Genomic DNA, 11,160 nt, shown 5'->3' on the forward strand with positions numbered 1-11,160 from the left:
GCAGCTTAGGGAAGAGAAGTTTGTCTTTGCCTTACAGTTACAGAGTGATGGAATCCATCATGACAGAAAGATGTAAACCAGGCAGGGAAGGCATGGGAGCAGAAGTAGGAGGCTGGCTGGTCACACTGCATACATACTCAGAAAGTGAGGCGTGAACAAGAAGTGGGTCAGGTTATAAAGCCCCAAAGTGATGCCCACAGTGACCCACTACCTCCAAACAATGATACTTCCTCTATTTCCTGTGGGTTCTGCAAACCTCCGCAAACAGCGCTGTCAGCTGAGGATAAAGTGTTCAAACACAGGAGCCTACAGGCAACATTTCCTACCCAAACCACGGCAGTGTTTGCGCTTTCTCATCCTCAATTTCCTTGTTTATAAAGCGGGAAGTAGAATTGAATTTACCTCTCAAAATTAATGATTAAGCACATTCCGTAGAAAATGCCACATACTAAGTCATAAATACAATTCATTATTGCCAATAGCTTATTTTATAAAACAACCATGGTCTTGATGTTCTCCACACTTAACATTACCAACTAGAATTACATTATATGGTGACAACTTTTGAAGTACTTTTTTGTTTTAAAACAAAATAACAACAACAAAAAAACCCCACCCCAAACCCAATGACCCAAATTCAGTGAACATTTTCTCATTTTAATATGCTGACATCTATTATCAGTGAAATTCATTCTGTGTTTCAGTTATGCTAATCAGGTAACACTTCAGAAGGAGATGCAATTGAATTTGTGACTTAGAACTTGGTGGGTTATTGCCTCTGGTAATAGCTTCATCACTTGAAGTTTGAGTATGTCCTTCTAAGCACTTTTCACTCTAACTAAAGATCTGATTCATTTATATCTTCATTGCTGTTGTTTGTTTTTCAAGACAGGGTTTCTCTGTGTTGCCCTGGCTGTCCTGGAACTCTCTCTTAGGCCAGGCTGGCCTCGGACTCAGAGATACATCTGTCTTTGCCTCCTGAGTGCTGGCATTAAAGGCATGCACCACTATATCTTCATCTTAAGGTTGTTACCTTCTTCCCTTGTTCAAGTACTATCATCAACATTAATACATGGGGCCTGTAGAGATGGCTCAATGGTTAGGAGCATTTCTACTCTTATAGAGGACCTGGATTTGGTTCCTAGCATCCACATGGCAGTTTACAACCATGTATAACACCAGCTCTGGGGGTTCTGATGTCCTCTTCTGGCCTCTGTGGGCACTATATGCATGTGGTGCACATGCATGCATACAAACACTCATATACGTAAAGTAAAAAAAATAATAATACAATCATAAAACATTAACACATGATCTGTCAGTAATTCCTAATATATAAGTAGAAAAGTTAAATGTTCTTCATTCATTGGTAGTTTTTAAGGAATGACTCAAATAGATCTGTATTGAGTGCATCAGCATATAACTCGAACTGTGTGTATGTTACTGAAATTAAACTCATAGCCTTGAGTGTGCTAAGCAATCAACATATAATTTGAAATAGCAATGCCCTTTGAAGGTCAGTTAAAAATTATTCTTGAAAATTTTCATTTAGACAACATTGGAACTGGGTTTTTGTCAGCTATGTCCTTTGTTAATGTGATGAGTCATGCTGATTAATTTCCTGGTGATACATCAATCTGAAGTCCCAGCAGGACCACTGGCAATTTTTATACTAGGCTGTTTGAGATTAGTCTAACAAACTTTTTTGGCATTTCCTTTTTAGATTTAGCAATCAAAGCTGTTCTTGCTTCACACGAAAACTTGTGCCTTTTTGTTTTGAATAATTCTAGGATGTTATTATTGTGGATCTATTACTTTTGAAAATTTAGCGAAGCTTAACAAGGAATCTGTGGCAATGTAGTACTCTAGCAACCACTTACATTTTTGTCTTATTGATTTCATTTATGTGGTTATTTTTTTTACTTTGTTAGAAATTCTATTTTTGTAAATAGTTATCAATGCTACTTGGTCCTCTAGTTTATATCAATGTTACAGTTGAGAATATTTGGTACTCTTTAAATGACTTTGAAAATGTGTTATATTACTTATTTATATGTATGTGTATGTGCATGTGTGAACACACATGTGGGTTCCCGTAGAGGCCAGAAGAGGGCCTCTGATCCCCTGGATTTAGAAGTGGTTATGAGTAGTCAGATATAACTGTAGGGAACTAAACTTGAGCCCTCTGGCAAGGCAGTTAAGCCTCTTAATCACTGAGTTGGCTTCCAGCCCCACTTCTATTATTATTATCTTTTGGAACAGGTTCTTACTATGTAGTTTAGGCTGGGCTTGAATTCACTATGTTGTCCAGGCTGACTCCAAACTCACAGTTCTCCTGCCTTAGCCTCTCATGTATTGGGGTTGCCGTGTTCTGCTCTGAGTGACCTTTTAAATGATTATTTGTTTAATTTGACCTAGAATTTGTCAATGGTGTGAGAGTTTTCCTCTGGGAAATAGCTACCAATGCATAGGACTGGAAAACTAGCCCCACACTGACCAGAGCCTTGCCCAGTTTCTAGCTTTACTAAAGAAGGTCTCAGCCATGAGCAGTCAACATGTTCAGAGACAACAAAGAGCAGCCCTTCCTTCATGTGCTGTCTGAGTCCCCAACCTCCCCTGGCTCAGGAGAGAGACTGGCAGGTGAGCACAGGTGGTGAGTGCCACAGCTGTAAACAGTAACCCCCGAGTTCTAAAAACTGAAAATAAATTCTTCTCTCATACAATACATCCTGACCACAGTTTCCCTTCCCTCTACCACCCCAGCCCCACCTCCCCTTTCCCCATATCCACTCCCTTTTTGTTTCCTCTTCAGAAAAGAACAGACCTCCAAGAGCCAAACCGGATACAATAAGACAAGGCAAAAGCTCTCCTGTCAAGGCTGGATAAGGCAACCTAATAGGAGAAAAAAAGAGTCTCAAGAGCAGGCAAAAGAGTCAGAAATACACCTGCTCTCACCAAACTAAAAAAAACTTCTGTAAGGCAAAGGACACCATCAATTGGACAGAGAGGCGACCTACAGAACGTGAAAAGATTTTTTTTTTACCAACTCTATATCTTATAGAGGTCTAATATCCAAAATATATAAAGAACTCAAGAAATTAGATATCAAAAACAACAACAATCCATTAAAAATAGTGTACAAATCTAAACAGAAAATTCTCAATAAAGGAATCTCAAATGTTAAGAAACACTTAAAAGGAATGTTCAGCATCCTTAACCATTAGGGAAATACAAATGAAAACTACTTTGGGATTCCATCTTACACTTCTCAGAAGGGGATGGCTAATATCAATAATACAGTGACAGCTCATGCTGGCAAGGGTGTGGAGCAAGGGGAACACTCCTCCATTGCTGATGGGGGTGCAAACTTGTACAGCCACTATGCAAATCAATATGGTGGTTCCTCAGAAAATTGGTAATTGATTTACCTTGACCCAGGTAAAGGTAAATATATAGGCATATATATTAGGCATATAAAGGACACTCGATCTTACCACAAGGACACTTGCTCAGCCACGTTCATTGTGACTTTATTCATAACAGCCAGAAACTGGGAACAACCTAAACATTTCTCTTTTGACATTCCTGAGAATTGAGTGCTGACAACTCCATTCTCCCAGAAGTCATGTCCCATTGACCCAGTTCTCATTTAGTATAGGAAATCTATAGCCGGAGGCTTCCTGTTAAAGGCTGTCTAAGGGAACATTCTCTTCTAACCCAGAGGTACCCCTGATAAGGAAGAAGCCCCCTGCCTTCTGCAAGAGCTGAGTGAGAGCTGAGGGTTGATCCTCCCACCCCAGGGCCACAGTGAATGAATTGAGCTAGTGTGCTCTGAGCCTGCCTCCCAGCTCATTTATGCTGATCAGTTCTTACTGATTTTTGTCTTTTCCATGTGTACTTGTTTCTTCTCTTCACTGTGTCATTTCTCTCAACTTTATTTGACTTCCTTCTTGAGTTTTAAGCTGGTGTCACATTCAAAAAGGTATTTTTCTTTTAAGTATTACTTTTGGCAATATCTTATGAATTTTAGTGTGTTTATTTAGATTTTTGCTATTCTAAAATTGATCTCTCTCCTTTATCTTTCTCCCTCTTTCTTTCTCTCTTTCTTTCTCTCTTTCTTTCTTTCTTTCTTTCTTTCTTTCTTTCTTTCTTTCTTTCTTTTTTTTTTTTCTTTTCTTTTCTTTTCTTCTTCTTCTTCTTCTTCTTCTTCTTCTTCTTCTTCTTCTTCTTCTTCTTCTTCTTCTTCTTCTTCTTGATTTTTCGAGGCAGGGTTTCTCTGTGTAGCTTTGCGCCTTCCCTGGAACTCACTTGGTAGCCCAGGCTGGCCTCAAACTCACAGAGATCCGCCTGCCTCTGCCTCCCGAGTGCTGGGATTAAAGGCATGCACCACCACCGCCCGGCTCTGTTTCTTTCTTTCTATCTCTTTCTAATATTCTTTAAAAAGACAGATCCTCATGTAGCCCAGGTTGGCCTTGAAGTCACTATGAACTGAGAACCACCATGGATTCTCTTTAAAAAATACTTTAAAACATAATATTTTATATTATGTATGTGGGCATTTCGCCTGCATACATGTCTGTGCACCACATGAGTGTCTGATGCTTGTAGAGGCCAGAAGAGAGCATCGTCCCCTGGAGCTGGAGATACAGAAGTTTGGGAGCTTCATTGCAGGTGTTGGAAGCCAAACCCAGGTCCTCTGGCAGAACAGTCAGCACCTTAATCGCATCTCTTCAGCCTTGAATCTTGAGAACCTTGAATTTGTCATCCTCTCGTCTCTGCCTCATAAGTGAGGTTGGGGTGTGCACTCCTTTTTCTCTTAAATACTATTTCACAGCAATAGTTTCAAATCAGTACTGATGTATAACTTCATTACTGTCTAATTTTGATGAGGGTGAGGCAAATGTAGCAACCAAGCTTTGGTCTCTTGGTAGGGTCTCAGTAAATGCTTGTCCTCCAGAATATTTATAGTGTTTTCAGATACTTGTCAAGTACCTAAAATGTACAAGTCACTGTCAGAGAGGGAGATGGAGCTTTGGGTCTCCTTCTTCTTAAGGATTTGCTGTTACATTGTCTTCAGTCTTCTTTAAAATCAATCACCTTCTCTACTCTACTGAATTATTAGTATTATCATGTACCTATACTGTCCATAACACATGGAATAGGAGGAATTTGGGGCAATTGTGTTTACTAATACCTCACATCTGTGGATCTGATTGTTTACATGGCAAGGGGAATATTACAGATGTGATTCAATTAAGGGTCTTTTCTTGTGTGTGCCTGAGTGTTTTTGTGAGGGTCCATGTGTGTGAAGATTGTTCACAGGCCATCTCCACCTTTTTTGTTTGTTTTGAGACGTGATCTCTCACTGGCCTGTAGCTCACTGAGCTGATTAGCTAAGGAGCTCCAGGGATCCCCCTGCTTCTGTCTCCAAAGTGCTGGTGTTACACATGTAGTCCATTTCGTTATTTTACATGGGTTTGGGCGATAGAACTAAGGACCTAATGCTTGTATGGCAGACACCTGACCAGCTGAGCTGCCTCCCCAGTCCCTCAACTGCAGATTTCCAAAAGGAGAAATTATGATGGATTATCCTGCTGGGGCTGATGAAATCACAAGGGTCCTGATAGGGGTAGGGAGGGGACTGAGTCTGAGAAGGAGACTGAATGATAGAATCAGTCCGAGGTGAGGTGCCAAGGAAACCAGGTGCATCTACAAGGGCATAGATTCTTCCTGATTCTCTATGAGGAACACAGCCCTGCCGACCCTTGGAGACTGTGACCTCCAGAAGTACAGGGCAAGACACACACATTCTTGGTGGAGCTTTGCTAGCACAGTGACAGTAATCTCATGCAACCACGACTCTGCCCTCACCTCTACTCTTAGCCACCTCTGTGCAGTTAAGGTTCAGTATCTTTGCCACCGTAGGTACCTGGTATGAAGTTACCTGTGTCTTTTGATGTCTTCCTGTCAAACACTGGTCCACTGTAACATTCATGCTAATAAAATGGTAACAGGCTGCACTGCACAGTGATTAAACCCAACAGAGACCAAAACCTGGCTTGTGGTTGGTTGCTAATGTTCTTAATGTTTCGGAAATGTATTGTTACAAGCAATACATCTCAAAATTTTTCTAAATCTATTTAAGGACAATTTCTTTTTACAGAAAAATTTAGCCTCTTACTTTAGCTAATTTTTTTCTGCTTGATCCGTTGGCATTTTCTTTATTGTTCATAAATTAAAACTTAACTATTTCATTTTCACCATCTCTTTCCATTTGCATGATATCTCATTGGATGAACTTCTCAAACACAGCAGTTTGTTTTACATCGTAATGGGAGGTTTCCAGGTAGGATATATATTCCTTTTTCAAAAATCCATATCCATTAAAAATGACTTTTGAAATTACACATAAGGAGATAAAAATGAAATCATCCCCAGAATTTGGTTCTGTGTCAGCGACCATTATAAGATAATGGCTAAAAGACACATAGTTCCAGGGAAAAGTAAAAAGAAATGTCATAACTAGACATTTTCTTCGTGAACTCAAAGTCCTCGGCTGTGCAAGAAGGAAGGGAAAGGGAATCAAAGCTCAGGAATGATGAAATTAACGACTCGAAGGCCTTGTTGTGACCACAGTCAGCCATCACTCCATTTCCTTACTTAGAGTTTGTATGTGAGGATTGTGTCTTGGGCACTGTTTGAAGTGGTTGGGATGCAGCTGTGAGCACTCGGCCCCATGAGGTTTATTGTGGTTGATATATTGTGCACCCCAATAAACTTATCTGGGGGTCAGAGAACAGAACAGTCATAATATTAAACATAGAGGTTAGGCAGTGGTAGCAAATGTCTTTAATCCTAGTATTCTGGAGGCAGAGATCCATCTGGATCTATGTGAGTTGAAAGCCACACTGGAAACAGCCAGGCATGGTGACACATGCCTTTAATCCCAGGAAGTGATGGCAGGAAGCAGAAAGGTATATAAGGTGTGAGGACCAGGAACTTTAGGCTGTTAAGCTTTTAGGCTTTTAGCAGCAGCAGTTCAGCTGAGATCCATTCGGATGAGGACACAGAGGCTTCCAGTCTGAGGAAACAGGATCAGCTGAGGAATTGGTGAGGTGAAGTTAGCTGTGGCTTGTTCTGCTTCTCTGATCATTCAGCATTCACCCCAATATCTGGCTCTGGGTTTGTTTTTATTAAGACCTTTTGAAATTCCTGTTACAGCTTATATTCTAGTAGAGAGGTCAAGAGAAAGATAAGCAAGGCTAATGTACACAAGGGTCGATGATGGTAAGCATGGCAGAATGAATTAAGTCTGGGGGGGGAGATGGGGTGCATGAAGCATTATTATTATTTTATTATATATTATATATAATTATGATTTTAGATATGAAAGTCAAGGGTGAGAAGGTGGTGGTAGTATTTGACTAGGAACATGAGTGAGGTGTTCAATTAAAGTAGTTTTAATAACTATTTAAACACATTAAATTAAATACTGAGTTTTCTCTAAACATCTAGACAATAAAATATAACATAGGTTATCAACTTGCAAGGACTTATTTCAGTGTAGTAGTTAAGTGTGTGTGAGCTGATTCCAAAGTTACTGGTTCCAAGGCTGACTCTGACACATCGTAGGTTTTAGAGCAAGGCAAATTAACCCTCTGCAGTACAGTTTTCACACTTTATTTGGGAACAAGAACAACACTTATTCATAGGACGATAATATGGGTAAAATGAACCAACATATAAAGTACTTAACAGTGAGTGGAATAAGTTAGGTACTCAATAAATAATAGTCAGTTTTATTGTTATTATTATTGTCCCAGTAATTTGTAGAGAGATTAGAAAGAAAGGCAGGCATTCAGAGTTTGAGTTTCTACTTTTCAAAAGGGAAAGTGAAGTTATATTGCTCTGTTGATGAGCATGGATGTTAATTTAATACAGGTTATCACAAATCTTTTATCAGACTTATGAGTAGGAACAAACCTGATTTTTAAAATAATTTCTGCAGAGAATAATAAAGGGAACCAGGAAAAGAATGCATAGAATAACCTGGTTGAAGCCTAAGCAAAGGAAGCAATTATGATATTTAATATAAATGGACTAAATCTCCATATTAATAAGGTTCCATCTAATGGAGAAATTTTTCTTTAGCTAAGAGACCTGCTTCATGCAGGAGCACATCATTATGAAATGAAACAGAGGCAAAGAGATACAGCAGGCGAATTAAAAAAAATATTTAAAGAATGATAAGCAGGTAACAGTAAAGGTCATAACAAAATGGTTAGTTCACAATATCAATAAATAGATGCAAGTTGAAACAAAATACCTTAATGTAATAAAATATAACTTGCAACTCCAGATTTTGTTAGAAGCATAAAGTAGAATGCTCAGAGAAGTAGTAGGGACCCTGGGCAAGGAAGACAGCTGAACTGATAAAGCACGTACTGCCAAGCCTGAAGACCTGGGACCCATGAGGTGGAAGGGGAAAGCCAATTCCCACAAGTTGTTTTCCGTGTGTACCATGCCATACACATGCATATATGCACACACTCATGCAAGCACACACACACACACCTCACTACTATTAGTACTACTACTACTACTAAAAGAATATAGTAGGGGAACTTAACACTCTCCCAAACTTCCATATTAGAGTAAGAAGATATAAACTATACATAATCTTGAATAAACCAATAAATAATCTTAAATTCATAGTTTGAAATATGATTTTGTCACTCATGAAGAGAAAGTACTTTTTATTTCTCAGACAAGCACTTACTCAAATGAAATCTGGATGTGGCCAAAACCCAAGAAAACCTCCAACATATTTCAAAAGCAGAAGGCATGCCGGTTGTAACAGTCAATTCTGAATGCAGTTTCCTGTTATACTAAGGTGAGGATGTGCCTTACCTGTCATTCCTGTTGAGTTATAGGTGTCTTATGGCAACTCTTGCTCTCTTGCAGCAAGCGAGGACACCTGAGTGCTGTGGCATCATGTGGGGTGCCCAGTATTCTCTTATCTGTAGAGTAACTGCTGCATGGCTGGTGGATTATACAAGGCCATAGAAAACTCTAAAGCAGTTCAAATAAGTAACCTCTGAATGTAAGCAGCCATGGATGGATCTTAAAATGTGATTTAGGCAAAACTCATACAAGATCCCTTGTTGCCTCAGTTTCCCTGACATGCTTAATGGCAGCAGCCTGGTGGAGAACTAAGCAAAGATGTCTGAATATATTTGGGTAACAGAATGTGAGAATGATGAGGCCATGAAACACGAGCAGAAGACTATGGCATGTTATTGCTCTTCACAGTTACAGCCCAGTTTCCAGGGCATGTGGCCAGCTGCTACAGGAACCCAGTGCCTCAGTGTATGAAAGGTGTCTGGCTCAGGGAAGGAATTCTGCATGCTCCTGCTGCTGGCTGGGGGAATCTGGTCCAAGCTGTCTACTGTTCTGAAGATAACACAAGGAAAATGGATGAGAGCTCTGCTTTCTCAGCAGTCAACCTGGAAACTGCAGCCTGGACTCACCAGTGGAAGACAACTGAGCAAGACTGTAGCTGGAAGTTTTCCTGTATCCTGCAGCCGCTTGGTTCCAAATAAACACATATATGCTTATATCAATTACAAAGTGTTTGGTCTATGGTTCAGGCTTATTGATAGCTAGCTGTTATATATTAAATTAACCTATTTCTATTAATCTTTATTTTGACACGTTACCACAGTGTAACCAGCATGCTGGCATCTTGTTCCTTGGGCGGCTGGATGGCATCTGCACTGATTCTGCCTTTTTTCTCCTTGTCTCTCTGTTTGGATTTCCTGCCTGACTCTTATCCTGCCTTGCCATAGGCCAAAGCAGCTTTTTTACTAATGAACAGTGACAACACATATTCACAGCATACAGAAAGACCATCCATCCCACAGCACGATACCCTACAGACTATGTCAACACTTTCAGAGATGGTCCTATGGTGCAGCTCAAGAGAGATCTTAACACTAGAAGACTTTGGCTTTGTTTCATTTATGGAATATGAAACCCAAGTGAAAGAAATATTCTAACGCCATGTGGTAGACAGCCAATGGTGTGACTGTAAACTTCTGAATCTAAACACAGCCCAGATGAGCCTCTGAGGAGTCAGTTCCTCCAGTGTTGTACTGAGGACATGACTGCCGGAGAACTTCAGTGGTTTTTCTGTCAGCATGGGGAAGTGGTGGGTGTCTTCCTTCCCAAACCATTCTGGGCTTTTGCCTTTGCTGTGTTTATAACAATAAGGTTGTAAAATCTCTTTGTGGAGAGGATTGGATCATTAAGGGAATCAGTGGCGTGTATCTAATGCAGAACTAAGCACAATAGTGACAGGTAGTTGGGAAGAAGTGAAGGATTTGGTGGTAATCCAGGTGGCTTTGGGAATCAGGGTGAGTTTGGCAATAGAGGTGGTGGATCTGGCTTAGGAAATAACCAGGTTGGTAACATGGGTGGAGGATGAACGTTGGAGCCTTCAGCATCAACCCAGTGATGACAGCTGCAGCGGAGACTCCTGCAGGGAAGTTGAGGTCTGATGGGCTTGTTGGCCATCACAGAGCCAGTCAAGCCCACCTGGGCAGCATGCAGTGGAGCCACATCAGGCTTCGGGAAGTAACTCCTACAATGACTCTAATTCTGGTGCCTGTCTTGGTTGGGGGCCAGCATCAAATGCAGGGTCAGGCAATGGTCTTGATGGAGGCTTTGGCTTAAGCATGGATTATAAATCCTCTGGTTGGGGAATGTAGAGGCAGTGGGGTTTGGTTGATTGGTTGGTGTAAAAAGGTAGGAATTTTTCAGGAATCATGGTAAGTATATATAAAATATATATGTACTAAAATTTTCAGAGTGATCTGTTCAGTTTGAAGTACATTCAGTGCTATTTTTTGACGTTTTTATTCAGAAAAAGAGGAAAAGCTAAATGAATTTTATGTTTTGTTACGTAAAGGATTAACATATTGGGTGGCTGAATGTGAAGTTGTTTGTCCAACTGATAAACCATCACACAACAGTTCATCCCAGAAAGTGTCTTTGTGACATTTTGTCATTGGACTTCTTAAGTTCTTTGCATGTTTAAAGTAGAAACCATTGGTTAGAATTATACTCTTTTCTCCTTATTTTAATTCGGACCATACCCTA

General features: G+C 40.2%; 1 pseudogene; it reads left to right on the forward strand.

The window, feature by feature from the left end:
• The first annotated feature begins 9,222 nt into the window (after positions 1-9,222).
• On the forward strand, positions 9,223-10,769 carry LOC114695065 (annotated as a pseudogene).
• The last annotated feature ends 391 nt before the right edge of the window (positions 10,770-11,160 follow it).

The sequence above is a fragment of the Peromyscus leucopus genome, chromosome 3 (assembly GCF_004664715.2).
Source record: "Peromyscus leucopus breed LL Stock chromosome 3, UCI_PerLeu_2.1, whole genome shotgun sequence".
Taxonomy (NCBI): Eukaryota; Metazoa; Chordata; class Mammalia; order Rodentia; family Cricetidae; genus Peromyscus; species Peromyscus leucopus.